At 43.6% G+C, this 16,636-nt stretch overlaps 1 long non-coding RNA gene across 1 annotated transcript in view; it reads left to right on the top strand.

The window, feature by feature from the left end:
* Nucleotides 1-220: 220 nt before the first annotated feature.
* The window catches only part of LOC121859836, a 95,149-nt gene continuing 78,733 nt past the window's right edge, over nt 221-16,636 (top strand). The window contains exon 1 of the long non-coding RNA XR_006087738.1: nt 221-762. This is a non-coding gene — a long non-coding RNA (uncharacterized LOC121859836). The remainder of the gene's footprint in view (nt 763-16,636) is intronic.

Below are 16,636 nucleotides of genomic sequence, written 5' to 3'. Positions count from 1 at the left end.
CTATTTTTTCCTCCTGTTTTCCCGAAGATTACTTTATGTAGAGCAGTATCTTCTGTACCTGTGTCTTGTATTTACCTGTAGAAGTTGTCAGGTGGAGGTAAGAGCCATCAGTCGTTTATAGTAATTGTGGGAAATATGATAGATTAATGAGTAACTGGCGACTGTTGGGTGGGTGGGTGGCTCTCTCGGCGCCCAGCTGATAGTGTGGGTTAGATGCCCAGTGTGTCAGTGGCAGGCTCAGAGGTTGGGTGTGTTGGGCACCTCGTCTCCCCTCCCAACCATGACTGGACGTTCATAAACTTGATCACAAACCCCGTGTTGATATCTCCCGCAGTGTGAGTGATGGAACTGTGTTAAATACTGACCACCGGAAGTGTATCAGTACACTGTATTACGCTGCCAGTGTAACTTAAGTACTACTGTATGTCTTATAACGTGTGTTAATAATAATGGAAAAATATTAAGTGATAAAATACAGTTTCTTATACTGAGAGTGATTGAAAAGAATGTTAAAATGTGTTAACAGGTGTGTGTATTATAACTGCAGTTAATTAGTAAACAAACAGTAATAATACAGTCGGTGTGTGTGTGTGGCTCAAGCCGTGCCATATAGAATCAGTGTCATTGCCAAGTGAGGCGGCAGGAGCGGTCACCACGGCACTGAGTGGAGGTCACGGGTCAAGTTAGGCACCAGCCGTCTCCCCGTGTCCTGGCAAGAGAGTCGTGACACGTTATGACGGCTCTGTCACTGCGCTGCCTCAGGTAAGTACCGTGACGTGACTTGGTGACCTTGTTTAGGGGGTGGGAAGAGTGAAGTATTCTTGAACTACCGACCGACCGACCCAGGCCTAATTCTATAGACATATTTACTGGGGTCTTTATCTGGCTAGATCCAATATCAACAAACGCCGGCAAGCGTCAGATTAGTAGTGACTATATCGTAAGTAGGCTAATCGGGTTGTGATTAGGACTAATGCATAGCCAATCTTGGAACATGTATGGTTAGGTTAATCCCAGTGTAGCTTAAGGTAGGCCAGGTTTGGTGAGGGTAATATTGGATTGATATATATAACTAACGTCAAATGTAGGTAATGATTGGTGAGCTTAAACCCGTCCTAAACTGTCTAGGTGAGCTTAAACCCACCGTAAGCTGTCTTGGTGAGCTTAAACCCACCGTAAGCTGTCTTGGTGAGCTTAAACCCGGCGCGTCGTAGTGAAACTCGCCTTTTGGTGAGGTTAGATCCGCCGCGATAACAGAGTTGACCCTGGGAACGATCCTACCCCGTGGGCCAACGTTTGTTTATATATTTATTTAATTTAATCGACTACATACAGCGAGTGAAGTTAACGATGCTACTTCTTAAGAAAGTGTTGTTAGTGACACAGCCTCCCGTACATGGCAACCCCTCCATGAACTTAATGAAGGCGAGGCATGGGGACTGGCTGGGCTGCTTTAGGTAGACGAAAAATCTATTCCCTGGCCCGGGTGAGGTGTCGCTGTGAACTCTTCAAGACTTACAGTGGACGAGAGTACCGGGTGAGTGTTGGAGTGTGTGTTATGAACGCAGGATCTTGAATAGTGTTTAATGGCGTTTTACTGCTGGTGGGTACGGTAAGGTAAGGGGCCTTGTTTGTTGAAGGGGAGGGAATAAGGGAGGGCGACCTGGGCGAGTGTGGCAGAGGCGATCTCCTTTAGGGAAGCATACAAGCTGGCGCTGGCACAGGTGGAGGGAGGGAGGGAATCAGGGAAGCTGTGTGGCCGCCGTCATGCAGTGGGTGGGGTCATGCATACACAGCTGCACGCGTCGAAATAAACATCGGTGGTATAAACACACAGACCCGTTCACCCTCATGTTTATTGGGACGGGTGAGAGTGAAGTCACTATGAATGGACCTGTTTTTGTTTAGTGTTGTGTGGCCCGAGTCTCTAAACGTCTAGGCAGAGTCTTGATCTCCAGTGTAATTAGTTTTTGCTTCATGTGTCGACGGGGGAATGTTAGGAGGTTACGTTGGCTTACTTGAGGACAGTCTAGTGTGTGTGTGTGTTCCTGTATGTGTATGTTACTGTGTGCGTGTGTGTGTTTTGTGTTCCTGTATGTGTATGTTACTGTGTGCGTGTGTGTGTTTTGTGTTACTGTATGTGTATGTTACTGTGTGCGTGTGTGTGTTTTGTGTTACTGTATGTTACTGTGTGCGTGTGTGTGTTTTGTGTTACTGTATGTGTATGTTACTGTGTGCGTGTGTGTGTGTTTTGTGTTAGTGTATGTTGCTGTGTGCGTGTGTGTGAGTTTGTGTGCACCCAGCAGTTCAAGTGACTGCCTGGCCACGCTATCATGTGGCCTTTCACATCACGCCCATTCCACCACACCCACTACATTCACGCCCAGCCACTGCACTCACGCCCACCCCCAGTCACTGCATTAACGTCCGTCCTCTCCACTACATTCACGCCCATTCCGCTTACTGCATTCACGCCCACCACATACAGTTAGGCTAGTCTGGGTTTGAGTTAGGTTCAATTAAGTTTAGTTAAGTTGGTTTAGGCTAGGTTGGTTTAGGCTAGGTTGGGTTCAGTTAGGTTCGGTTAGATATGGTTAGGCTAGGTTGGGTTAGGCTAGGCTAGGAATAGATTAAGCCGTATTAGGCCTGAGACCCACATATGAACAGGTCAGCCGGTCTCTACCCACAACACCTAGAACAAGTCTCTCATCCATCACTCACCCGCATCATAAACTTGTCATCCGGATAAGTAATTTATGATAATCTATTGACCAACACCATCATCTGTATCCACTTGTTAAGCTGTGATGACGAACAGGTTAATGCTGAGTCCGCCTGGGTGTGGGTGCGTGGGTGTGTTTAATTGGGCAGGTGGGAAGGTGTCAAATGAGGTGGATTAAGTTCAGGTGCGGTGAGGAGAAGACAGGTAAACATGGCGTCGGTATTGTATTGAGACTTTACTATATTTTGGTTTCTTATCTTTTGAGGATTAAAAGTTTAGTTGAGATCAGTGAGAGTCTTTTGTGTGGGTTCTTTACCGAGTAGTCCCCGACCTCTCTCTCTCTCTCTCTCTCTCTCTCTCTCTCATTCGTCAAACCGTAAAACCAAACCTCTGAACGCTCACAAAATCGCTCCATTAAGCCAGGATTTATAGTATAGTCGTAGAGTGACATCGGTTATTGAGACACTTTTATTCATATTAGCGTTTCCAGATTTTGTTTTTAGTCCAAATTTCCCTTTTTGAGGAAATTTAGTAACTTAGAAATTATTTTTACTACTTGGAACTTCATCTTTTACTCTAAATTACCTTCCCTCTGTTGGAGTTTTATTTACCACTATAACATTAAGAGATATATCTAAAATTAATAAACGAAATATCCCGCCACTGGGAAATGAACGTGTACCCCCTTGAGATTATTCCTCCATAGAAAATGTGAATGTCAACAAACTAGATTCCTGGGGGAGGACGGCGGTGGATGGGGTACATATATTGCCTAAGCCCTGAGGAGGAGGAGGTGGTGGTGGGGGGGGGGGCGGCGGCTTACTCTGGGAGGATGTGTGAGAGTACTGTACTGTACTTACTCTAACTATATGGATTACTTTAAGGAGGACTGACTTTACTTTAAATTTGCTACACATGCTTCTTGATCAGCCGAGTCACACAGACACTCACTTTCTACTCCTACCCATTACAACGAGTTTCAGGTAATTCCAAAATTAATTACCAGAAGCTCACCTTTCATCATAACAGGTACCTGACTCCTCCCTCAGAATACAGGTAACAGCGCCACTTTGCCTCTTGTTTTGGACACCTGCTGCCCCGCCACTTTACCTTACAGCTGATAGGTGTTTTTATCATCACCTGTTGAGTTTACAAGACGGCCATGGTGTAAATAGCGGGTGTTGGTGTGTAATGTGGACGTTGTGTCGAGCTTTTTGTCTTTATTAATTAATACTTGTTAAAGTGTCTGTAATTGGCTCGGGTGGAAATTCAGGTTTGATATCAGTAACTTGGTTGCGTGTTAAGGAGTTATTTAATGATTATTTTCGTTATTGTAGGTTTCATTTTGTGTGTGTGTGTGTGTGTGTGTGTGTGTGTGTGTGTGTGTGTGTGACAGGTGGTGGTGTGGTTTCTGGGACAAGGCTTATTGTGAGTCACCTGTGAGACTCTCTCTCTCTCTCTCTCTCTCTCTCTCTCTCTCTCTCTCTCTCTCTCTCTCTCTCTCTCTCTCTAACACCAGGCTAGCGTCGGGAGGTGATAAGTTAACTGCCACATGATCCACCAACCTATTGCTATTCTCACCTGGCACTCATATAACCAGTGGCACTTTGGACTGTCGTAACTACCTTTAACATATTCCTGCTCCTTGGTATTGGGGATAGAGCGGGGGTGGTGGCTCCTTTAAGGCCTTTACTAAATAATTGTGTCGCCTCACCTAACCAATGTCTATCCCGCTCTTGATTAGGTACAGTTTATAATGTAACTTAACCCTAACTTACCCCTAAACGAACACGATTTAACTTAACTCTAACCTAACTGTACCATAACGTGTTCATATTTAAAAAAAAACTTGTTATCCAAAGCTTATAACGAGTAATTGGTCACCTCTGGGCCACTAAGCTTTTAGAGGGTCACATGTTCTCCGATTGTAAGCTGTGACTTGAATTGATAAGCTTTTTAGAGGTGGTGAAGCTTCCATCTAACGGATATAGTTAGTCCGTTAGATGCAGGTTTCATATCTAACGGACTACCATTCCCTTATAGTTCGTTATGTGGAGGCTTCTCTGTATATACTACCCGATTTTTTTTTTATTATTTACAGGTTATATTTAGGCGTCAGCAGCTCTATACATGCCTCGGTTACTGACTGACTGACGGACATATAAAGGGCTAGGCGGCAGGTAGTGAGGATTAGAGGCTCTTCTACCCCCAGGTGATGCGAACCAAGGCCCTCAAGGTTACGAGCCGAATGCACTGACCATTACACCACCAGTCAAGCGATTGGTCCATATTAGGGAAGGAAATGTGGGCCCTCTTGGCTAAGGTGTAATGGGCAGGTACCTGTGGACCACGCCCGAGAGAGAGAGAGAGAGAGAGAGAGAGAGAGAGAGAGAGGTGTATTAATGAGGCGTAGTGAATGTTGCAGCTCTCTCTCTCTCTCTCTGCAACAGGTTGGCTCTGTGTACCCTCCGCCTCTCGCTTAATAAATTATCCGCTCACCTAAATTAGTGTATCGGAATTAACATAACCAAATGCGGTGAGTTTTTTTTTTTACCCCGTTATATGACGAAGAAAACGACCATTACCACTGACGGATATTCTTATGATTTTTAATGTTTTTTTTTTCTCGTTTCAAAGTGATTTTTATTTTTACTTTCGATGTTCAGGTAATTTATTTTTTCACCTGTATAAAGATAGAAAGGTCAGGTTGATTTGATAGTAATATGGCGTAGGATAAGGTGAGGGTAGTACTGCTTAATATGATATGTTAGGTCAGGTTTGTTACTGGTGCAAAAAGTAAGTCAGGTGTACTGGGTCACTACTAAAGCTACGTCAGGTGTACAGGGCTAGTACCGGTACAGTAGGTTAGGTCAGGTGTACAGTTCTAGTACCGGTACAATAAACTAGGTCAGGTTAGTACAGGAGAGATTCAGTTGCTGTATTAGTTTACAATATACGTGACAGGCCGCGGCCATACGAGGCTTAATTTTCGTTAAAGGAAGTATTGTTATGATCAACCAGGCTATCCTCCCCCCCACAACACACACACGTGGAAGCAAGTTTTATGGCACTGCTAGACCCAAGGGAGAGGTGCTCAAGGGCTGGCACTGTCCGCTACGGCGTGGTATTTCCGGGGGTTGAGGGAGGAAGGAGTGCCAGCCTCTCTCCCTCCCTCCCTCCCGCCCGCCCGCCCGGCCGCCCATCCACTCACACACCCTCGAGCACCATGCAATACCATCCTCTGGGCGGTGAGTATAGTGACGTTCTAGGAAGTGTCTGTCCGTGTGTGGTGACCAGTGTCTTGAGTCATGGTGAGTGTGAGGCCTAGTAAGGAATTGGGGGAGGTGATGAAAGAGAGGAGGATAGGATCGGATGACGGGAGTAAAGGAGGAGGAGATGAAAGGGTAGAAATGGCCGGAAGAGGTGATAGGGTGGTGACAGTGATAAGGTAAGGGGAAGGGAGGGGGGTAAAGGTGATGAGAGGGAAGGGAGCGGGGTAAAGGTGATGAGAGGGAAGGGAGGGGAAGAGTAGATGACATGATAAAAAAAACAGTGATGGAAGGGAAAGTAATGGGGAGGGAAGGAAGGTGACAAATGGGCTGATAGGACAGATAACGGAAGAGGAGAGGACAGAGTGGCGGAGGAGACGTCGTATTGAAAAGGAAGAGGAGGCGGGGTGGGAGAGAGGAGGTGGGAGGGACGCTGATGTTGATAATGTTTTTTTAAAGGGGCAGTTTTTTTTCGTATTTTGAGGAGGGTGAGGGAGCAGCGCCCACTCCAGTGTTTGTCTGCCCACTCCAGCGTTTGTCCGCCCACTCCAGTGTTTGTCCGCCCACTCCAGCGTTTGTCCGCCCACTCCAGCGTTTGTCCGCCCACTCCAGCGTTTGTCCGCCCACTCCAGCGTTTGTCCGCCCACTCCAGCGTTTGTCCGCCCACTCCAGCGTTTAATCACATTTTGTTACATTACTAACACACGTAGGTACAACATTTTAGGCTTTGATGTCAGATTAAGTTAGATTGGATAAACTTAGGTTAAGTTGGATAGAGTTAAGTTAGGTTGGATAGGGGTAGGGTTAGGTTAGGTTGGGATAGTTAATCCTCCCGGAGTGCTGAAACCTTAGTCGATCCCATGAATTGAATTGAATTTTGAATTGTAACAGTTTATTTAGCCAGAAAAATGCAGATACAGAGTGGATGGGATGCCTAAAGTTCAGTTGAAAGCCTAATTGTCAAAAAGTTATGCTAACGCAACTGAACCTAACTTAACCTAACCTAACCACGCTCACAACACATAAGCAAACTACGGTCCAGTCTACCAGGTAAATCATCAGTCCTCTTCCTTAACCACGCGGATCTCTCACGCCCCACTGCTGATTTAAACCACGCTAATTACACGGCGAAACACCTCACCAAAACTCACACCTTCGGAGAGTTTAGCAGTTTATATATTTCTTTCTTCACAATTACGATTAATAAATACAGTCAGATTGTAGCAAATGGCAGGGAAGGGGGAGGAGGGGGGAAGGGGAGGTGGAAGGAAGGGGGAGGAGGGGGGAAGGGGAGGTGGAAGGAAGGGCAAGGAGGGTTGTAAAGGGGGAGAGGGAATGTTGGGAAAGGAGAGGGGAAGGTCGGGGAAGAGGGAAGAATGGGGAGGGGGAAAGATGGGGAGTTGGAGGAAGAAGGATGGGAAGGAGTAGAGTGAAGGGGAAGGCAAGTGGTTGATTACTGTAGGAGTTTTGGTGTGTTAATAAGACTTGTCTAGAGAGAGAGAGAGAGAGAGAGAGAGAGAGAGAGAGAGAGAGAGAGAGTAATTATAGTATCACCAAACTGAATGTCATGACAGATATTAATTATAGTAATAATGATGATGATAATAAGTTAACGAATACGTACCAGAAATATAATAATAATAACAATGATAATATTAGTAATGATAATAAGAAGACTAAGAATAATAAAACCAGTAATTATAATACCTATTTTAATTCAGTAATAATAATCAATAGGCCAAAATAATCACCAATAATTACGATAATATAATATCTGATTTTCTTTTGCCAAGTCAGCCAATTATATGCGTGTTGTAAGAGCCAAGATTCTCGAGGGTAAAAAAAAAATTAACGCACGACTTTAAATCCGGGGTCGTGGTTCGTTTACAGGTCGTGGGTCATGAGTCGTATGCAGGTCGTGTACAGGTCGTTGAAATAATACAGATACGTTGATGAGTCTTTTAAAGTGCTGACAGCTCTCTTGTTGACACCTGATAAATATTATATATTTATCTTAAGAATAAATAACTTTGTTCGTCTCAATAATAAAATACTAAACATTTATCCCTAGAAAAATATTTAAAAAAAAACACAGGTATTGTCTGTTGTTCAGGTAAGGCTTGGCAGAACCTCTCATCATAACACCTGTCCTTGTTGAGTCCTTCGCTATGACGATTTTGGGCAGTCACTAGGTGGAGGAGGAGCCGACTGGAGGGCGAGGTTGGAGAAAGAGAAAGAGAGGAGGAGGTATATGGAGAGAAGAAGAATAGAGGTGAGTTGGAGGGAGATAGAAGGAAGGAAGAGGAGGAATAGGATTTAGATGGAGGAAAGAGGAAGAGGGGTAAATGGAGGAGAGGTTGATGGAGGGGAAAAGAGAAGGGTAGACAGAAAGAACGGAAAGGAAGAAAGAAAATAGAGATAAGTAAAGGGGAAGGGGTAGATAGAGGGGGAGATGGAAGGGAGGGGGAGAAGGACGGATGGATAGATAGAAGAGAGAGGAGAAGGACAGCCTAAAGGGGAATAGAAGGGAATGGAGTAAACGGAGAAGAAAGGAGGAAGGAAAATTAGGTGCCGGATGGAGTGTCGTTGGAGAGGAGGTGGTGATGGTGATAGTGGTGGTGGAACTGTTGGAGATAGTGGTGGTAGTGGAAGTGGTGGTAGTGGTGATAGTGGTGGTGGTAGTGGTGGTGGAAGTGGTGGTGGTATCGACAGCCACAGATACGGGAAGGAGCGGCCATTAGCAATTACGATACAAGTTCCGAGAATAGCCAAGGCCTTATAAAGCTCTGTGTGTGTGTGTGTGTGTGTGTGTGTGTGTGTTGGTAGCAGCAGTAGAAGAGGAGGTGGAAATAGATGATGTCAGGAGAAGGAAAATTAATAAAAGTCGTGATAAAAAGAAACAGAATAAGTAGAAGGAGAAGAAGGAAATTATCAACAAGGAAAGAAAAAAGGAGGAGGAATAAACAGATGGAGGAAGGAAAGAAAGAAAGAAAGAGAATATAAGAAGGAAAAAATGAGTGAAATAGCCTAAAATCTGGAGAGGGAAGGAGTGAGTGAAGGAGGGAAGGATGTAGTAGTGATGGGGAGGAAGGGGAGGTGAGGGGTACGTTATGGTAGTGGGGTGATGGGATGGGGAAGGGGGGGGGGTGCTCGAGGTCTCTCCACCAAATTAGAAAATAACAAACGCGACGAGAGAGGTAACAAGACCTTCTCCTCCACCACAATGTACCACCACAACCTAACCACTACAACCCATTACCACAACAACCCATTACCACAACAACCCACTACTACAACCCACCACCACTCACCACCACCAACACCACTACAACAACACCACCACTACAACAACTCGTCACCACCACCAACACCACTTCCACAACTCACCACCGCCACTCACCACCACCACTCACCACAGACAAGCGGAAAAAAGTAGCCGACACTGATAAGAAATAATGTACATAGATATAATAGAAGTAATAATCATAAATAAATAAATTAAACATAAATTAGAAAATGTCCACCGCGGAAATAAGAAAAAAAATCATCTTGGCAAAATATTTATCACTAAAAACCGGAAATATTTACCTCTGGCGGAAAAAAATTACCCCCCCTCCCCCTCCCATAAAAAATAAGATATTCAACACGATAAAGAATGTATTTACCACGAAAAAATATATATATATATAAAATAATGCCAAAGGAAAAAAAATATGGTAAAAGTAAACAAGGAAATTAAATAAATATATAAATAAGTAAATAAATGAATAAATATGTAAATAAATAAATAAATAAATAAATTTCCTCTGTATAAAGACCTTGCTGGGTGACGTTACTTATTGATGAATGACATTACTTACTGATGGATGGCGTTACTTATTGATGGGTGACGTTACTTATTGATTATCGTGTTGTTTAAGCAAATAGAGTCAAACAACAACACTGGGTTCGGTCATTCCTTCCTTGTGTGTTCAGTAACGAGTTTTTGATTCCTGTGTTTACCAACTTTCATAAGGTGTTTGTTGATCTAAGACACGACAGCTGGTGGAGCGATGTTCCTGTCTCTTCTCCCGACCAGGTTGTAGGTGTTGTTAAGTTGTGGTTGTTGTTGTTAAGTTGTGGTTGTAGTTGTTGTTAAGCTGGTTGTAGGTGTTATTTTCTGGTTATAGGGTTAATTTATGGTTGTAGGTGTTAAGTTATGGTTGTGGTTGTTGTTAAGTTCAGGTTGTAGGTATTAAGGTGTTAGGTTCAGTTTGTAGGCATCAAGGCTTTTGGTTGTGAGTATTGCTAAGTTGTGGGTGTTGTTGAATCGTGTTGGCAAGTTGTAGGTAAAGGGTGGACAAGGATCTAGTTATTCTGCTGTTGTTTTTAGGACACATGAAGTAAGATAAACGGAGCTGTAAGCCACGGTGTCCTTGTTGACAGATTGTTGCTGTCAGAATGGATGAATGACAAGCAAATGACGGGAGAATGTGTGTGTTGCGGGTGAGTGTGTGTGTGTGTGGGTGAGTTTGTGTGTGTGTTGTGGGTGAGTTTGCGTGTGTGTGGAGGGGTGAGAGTGTATGTGTCTTGGGTGTGTGTGTGTGTGTGTGTGTATGATAATAATAATAATAATAATAATAAACGGTTTATTAATAGAGTTGCAGCCGGTGGCTGAAAATATGCAGACTTACATTTGATTTAGACATAATGATATAATATGCATTGAATACATTTACAGGGCTGTACAGTACATAAATCAGGAGTTGTTTATTATTTTAACAATAGATGGGATGGTGCTGTTCTTATATCTATCGGTGCGGGCTCTTATGGGCTGAATTTTGTTGTAGTGGCGGACTGCGCGAGTTGGGTGGGGGGCTGCAGGAGGTGGCGATGACGAGGGTGGTGCAGTAGTCCACGGCCAAATCTTTCCAGTGCTTGGTGGTGGAGGTCACTGAGGGATGGCATTTCCAGGGTGGAGAGAGCGTTGTGTGTGTGTGTGTGTGTGTGTGTGTGTGTGTGTGGAGTACATAATTCGGTTTATTTCTTCATGTTATGTGGCTCACTGTATTCAAGTATACTTACTGTATACATATAAAGGTATGTATATCCCCATTACCTAAACATATACATATCGCCCCATTACACCAATAAATACCTCCCCATTACACCAATAAATACCTCCCCATTACACCAATAAATACCTCCCCATTACACCAATAAATACCTCCCCATTACACCAATAAATACCTCCCCATTACACCAATAAATACCTCCCCATTACACCAATAAATACCTCCCCATTACACCAATAAATACCTCCCCATTACACCAATAAATACCTCCCCATTACATCAATAAATACCTCCCCATTACATCAATAAATACCTCCCCATTACATCAATAAATACCTCCCCATTACACCAATAAATACCTCCCCATTACATCAATAAATACCTCCCCATTACACCAATAAATACCTCCCCATTACACCAATAAATACCTCTCCATTACATGAATAAATACCTCTCCATTACATGAATAAATACCTCCCCATTACATCAATAAATACCTCCCCATTACATCAATAAATACCTCCCCATTACCTCAATAAATACCTCCCCATTACATCAATAAATACCTCCCCATTACTCGTATCGTTGATGGAATTTAGGTGTAATTTATGGCTGCCAAGACTCAATGAGAGACTAGAGTCGTAAGTTAGGACCAATAGAGCGCCACGTCCTTCACTCTCTGCTTTTGATTGGTCTATAAATAGTGAGGTAGTGTGGGGGGGGAGGGGTGGTGGGGTATGTTTGTGGGGGTGTTTGTGGGGGTGTTTGTGTGTGGGGGGAAGAGCATGCTTGAACGTTGTGACGGTTGGACTGCCTAACTCCTCCTCCTCTAATAATCTTCTTCTTTCTTATTTCTTCTTCTTCTTCTTTCTTCTTCTTCTTCCCAATACACAAAGATAATATAGACAAGTAGACAGATACAAAAAAAATAGATTGGTAGATTGAATAGACTTTAAATAGATGACGAGGTGAGAGAGAGAGAGAGAGAGAGAGAGAGAGAGAGAGAGAGAGAGAGAGAGAGAGGTAAACCAAAAGGAACACAACATCGCCAGGTTACTCATAAAACATCACTGAGACAAGAGGAGGAGCTGGTGTAGCCTTTACAGTGTCTTGTAACACCGCCACTGTAGCCAAACGTCTCGGCTCATACTCGACTACACATTTGATTATCTCAGTATTGGTTTAAATTATAATTAATATATTTTATACACCTTAACACACACACACACACACACACACACACACACACACACACACACACACACACACACACGAGTTTTTATCAGGTTTTATTCGTGTTATTACTGTCTTTCTTAATACATTTCATACACTTCTTTAGTTAATATGTATGATTATTTATGGATCATTTGAAGATTTGCCCCCCAGCTTATTTCACCTGATGATTAGAAACCCTAACGTTGTCTAAAGAAGGATTAAGTTAGAGTCAGGGTGGTTAAGCTTCAGGTGAAATAAGCTTGGAGGGCTTAATCTTCAGGTGATCCGTTCTCATCAGTGTTACCGTGATAGTTAATACAGTAGTAGGTGGACAGGTACAGGAATATACAAGGGTTACAGGTGAATCACGTAGTTTTGTATTCCCTCACGTGGATGTCTTGACCACAATACATTAGTAACAGGTTTCAGAAAAAAAAATCATCTCCACTCGTTCGTTTATTTACACACACGAGCCCTTAGACTATTTGACTCTCCATATAAGGCAGGTTGAGTCATGAGGACGTATCATGAACCGCCACTGGCCTATGATAACACTGCATAATTATTGCATATATTACCGTACCGACTACAGGTTATTTTTTTTCAACTCTCATTGCACGTTTCCGGAATGCATCGTAACTATTGGGTGTCGGAAAATGGTTTATTCTGTAGTACTCTTTAGGTTCAGGTTAGGTAATTGTTAAGAGTTGTACCTGGTTGTTGTTGTTTTTGTTGGAACATCACAAATTATACACAGGTATGCCCACCCAGGGGAAACCGCCCGACCTGCCTTATTTAGCTCAAGGTGTCAAGGTCTTGGAGGCACAGCGGGGCACGCACGATGGTCCCTCGCATAGTTCCTCACATGGAGTTTTGAGGAGCCTCACTCTTCATGAACGAGATATAGGAGCATCTTTCATGAACACCAGATAGGAACACCCCTCACACACACACACACACACACACACACACAGGAGCACCGTGGACCAACCAGTGATATACAAGGCGTACTGTTCTTAAGCTAGCATGCAGTGTGTGGCCAGGATCTATACATATATAACGTGAGGTAGTGAAACCCCTGTGGTGGCTTATGTTATCCAGTGGACCCCAGGACCTGCTCAGTGTATCCTTGTGTGAGGTGTAAAGTTTATCTCGTGTGGTAAATTTTTTGGTAGATTTGACTTAACGATAATTTCTCTTCTCCCATCTTTTCATTACACATTACCCTTTCCTTCCCTTCAGCGTCTCATTGTGTCACTTTCTCATCACGAGTCAACCCCCTTACCAGCGTATGAGCGTATGTCTTGTGGCTATGAATATCCCGGGCACCTATTCTCGACCCAGTTGTGTAAGAGTGCCGTATTATACAGTTGGGGAAGTGAAGGGTGTAGAGTTCAGTGCATTCCAAACCACCGCCTTGTATACCGAAGCTCTACAGGTAATAGGGCTCACGTACACGTCGTAAGTGTGATGATGGTGGTGTAGGTAGAGATGAGACAATTGGTATATAAACAAGGTTAGGTCGCTCGGCTGGAGGGGTGAAGCTTCAAGGTGTCAGGGCCAGATTAACCCGTCAGACAATTGTGTGGTGGTAAATGTGCACTATTGTATGTGGTTTTATATATTATATAAAATATAAACACAATGTATTATATAACTCAAGTCTCCCTTAGTGAGTGCAATAGTATACCTCATGTTCTTAAGGTATTCGCCCTGTACGTATATATAATCATAGAACCTTTGAGAATCGTTGCCTTGATCTATCCGCCTATTCAAGATATCGTAACCTGTACTCTCTCTCTCTCTCTCTCTCGTAATAAGAAATTTGAGATAATGATAAAGAAGATTTGAATTTATGAGGTGGGTCACTGATGCGATCTGTCGTATGTATCTTGCCAAGCGTAGTTCATCAGCTGCTGGAGGGACCACACACACACACACACACACACACACACATACACACACATACACACACACACACAGGGTCATGAAAAAGTCTTGAAATTTTGCATTTGGTCTTTACCACTTTTTTTTATCATACACTGTACATTTATCATAAAAACCTGTCTCTATTACTGAAGAGCTGTCATATTGGCAGGTGGTGGCATCTCTTACCTCTATAGCTCTTTCACTGACTTAAGGTATCACACTCGGGGTATCTAGAACCGTGAGTTACTTATGTCAACAAGTACAGCATTTCACTATATATAAACGTGTGTATTTGTGATGGTCAGGACATTTGTTTGTCCAGAATATCAACAACCTCTCAGGAAATGTATCCATAAACCATTGCCATAAAATAATACGAAATTTAGTAAATGTTTGACTGAATGTATTTCTTGCAGGTTAATATCTTCACCTTGATCCTGTGTGTCCCTGGATGATACCTGTCTCCCTTACTCACTCTGCTAAATTGACTCTTATTGACTTATGAATTCAAATATGCTTTCAGGTGGTGGTACGTTGTTGTTTGGTGGTTAGGGTAAGGTTAGGTTAAGGTTAGGGGAGGAGCTGAGGGTTAAAAAGGGATGGTAGAGGTCGTATAAATCAAGTATATGTCATGTTTTGAAGTCAACAAAATGAGAAGTTGGTCTGGAAAAAGTCAGGAAATTTTTATGTATATCAATATGAGAACCTTGCACAGTACACACACACACACACACACACACACACACACACACAGGTCGTCGACGTACGTGGTATAATGTGTCGTTGTATAGTATCGGCTGGCCAGGGTGTACATACCTGGCAGGGGCGTCACGTTGGATTGGTGCTGCCGGATGGGAGGAGTGACTTGGTTGTCGTGGGCGTGGGCGGAGGGGGGCTTAGTTTTGGGTGCCTCCCTTCGTGGGCTTGGGCGGGCGTGGGCGGGACAAATCTGCATAACTCTTGCTGTCCTACGGCTGTCCAGATGAAGGATGTGGAGACGTGTTGTTCAGGACTTAGGAAATAACTTGCTCCAGGTGTTTCTTGCTTCCAGATGACTCTTGCTTCCAGGTAATTTGTTCCAGATGACTCTTGCTTCCAGGTAACTCTTGCTTCCAGGTAACTCTTGCTTCCAGGTGACTCTTGCTTCCATGTGTCTCTTGCTTCCAGGTGACTCTTGCTTCCAGGTGACTCTTGCTTCCAAGTGACTCTTGCTTCCAGGTGACTCTTGCTTCCAGGTGACTCTTGCTTCCAGGTGACTCTAACTTCCAGGTGACTCTTGCTTCCAGGTGACTCTTGCTCCCAGGTGACTCTTGCTCCCAGGTGACTCTCGCTCCAGGTGAGTCTCGCTCCAGGTGACTGATTACACTTCAACACCCACTTAACACAACACTAACACCAACCGGTTATGGTGGACGGTGCTGCTAGTGATAAAAGCGTTAGTGCGGCCTAAGCAAAGTTACTATATTGAATATTATTGTGAACCTGAACCACTGCGGGGCCAGGATGTCTTAAACATAAAAGATTGGTGTATTACCGTGTGTGTGTGTGTGTGTGTGTGTGTGTGTGTGTGTGTTTTGCAACTTGCGGGCGTGGATATGAGCGTTACAGGATGTGGGTGTTAGTGTTGCCTGATGTGGGAGCTGTAGGATGTGGGTGTTGTAGGATGTGGGCGTGGGTATGAGCGTTGCAGGATATGGGCGTACGAGAACGTTGTGGGCGTAGCAGATTGTAGCTGTCGATAGATGAGAAGTGGTTGAAGGTGTTGCAAGGTGTGGGTCAAGGAGTGTCGCTAAGGTGTGGATGTAAACTGGGTGTATGGGTGATGGGTGTCGTGAAGGCGTGGGTGTAAGCTGGGTGTGGAGAGATTGAATTCAGTCTCCGGACAACAAACTTCCTGGCGTCTTGAGCCGTCTACTGTAGGCTTAGTGTGAGAGCCGGGTATAAGAAATTCACTCCACCATACCCGGGTTCGTGCATGGTTTACCCCGGGTACATTCGACCATACCCGGGTTCATACATGGTGTCCCCTGGGGTGTGTTTCTGGGTGCCCTCATGTTTTGTTACGAATAGAGAACATTTGCATATTTATATCTAATTTGCATAAACAGTTGTAAGAACACACACACACACACACACACACACACACGCACACGCACACACACACACACCAACGACGTAACTAAACCAACACAACCAATGTCCTTATGGTTATTTGAATACTATGAAGGTTGTCTTAACACAGTTTATTATATGTTACTTTACGTTGGGTTATACATTATTGTTTTTGTTTTTTAAGAGAGTGTTACTTAAGAAACATGTTCCTTATTCAAGATATTATTTTTTGGAGGATATTTTTTACAATATTTTTTTTTACAATATTATTTTACAATTTTTTTTTACAAGATATTATTTTTTGTCTTTGATTTACATTTGTTTTTTTGTTTTTA

Source organism: Homarus americanus, unplaced genomic scaffold, assembly GCF_018991925.1.
Source record: "Homarus americanus isolate GMGI-L3 unplaced genomic scaffold, GMGI_Hamer_2.0 scaffold29703, whole genome shotgun sequence".
NCBI lineage: Eukaryota > Metazoa > Arthropoda > Malacostraca > Decapoda > Nephropidae > Homarus > Homarus americanus.
Note: the sequence above shows the minus strand (reverse complement) of the source record. Positions and strands in the feature narration are given on the sequence as shown.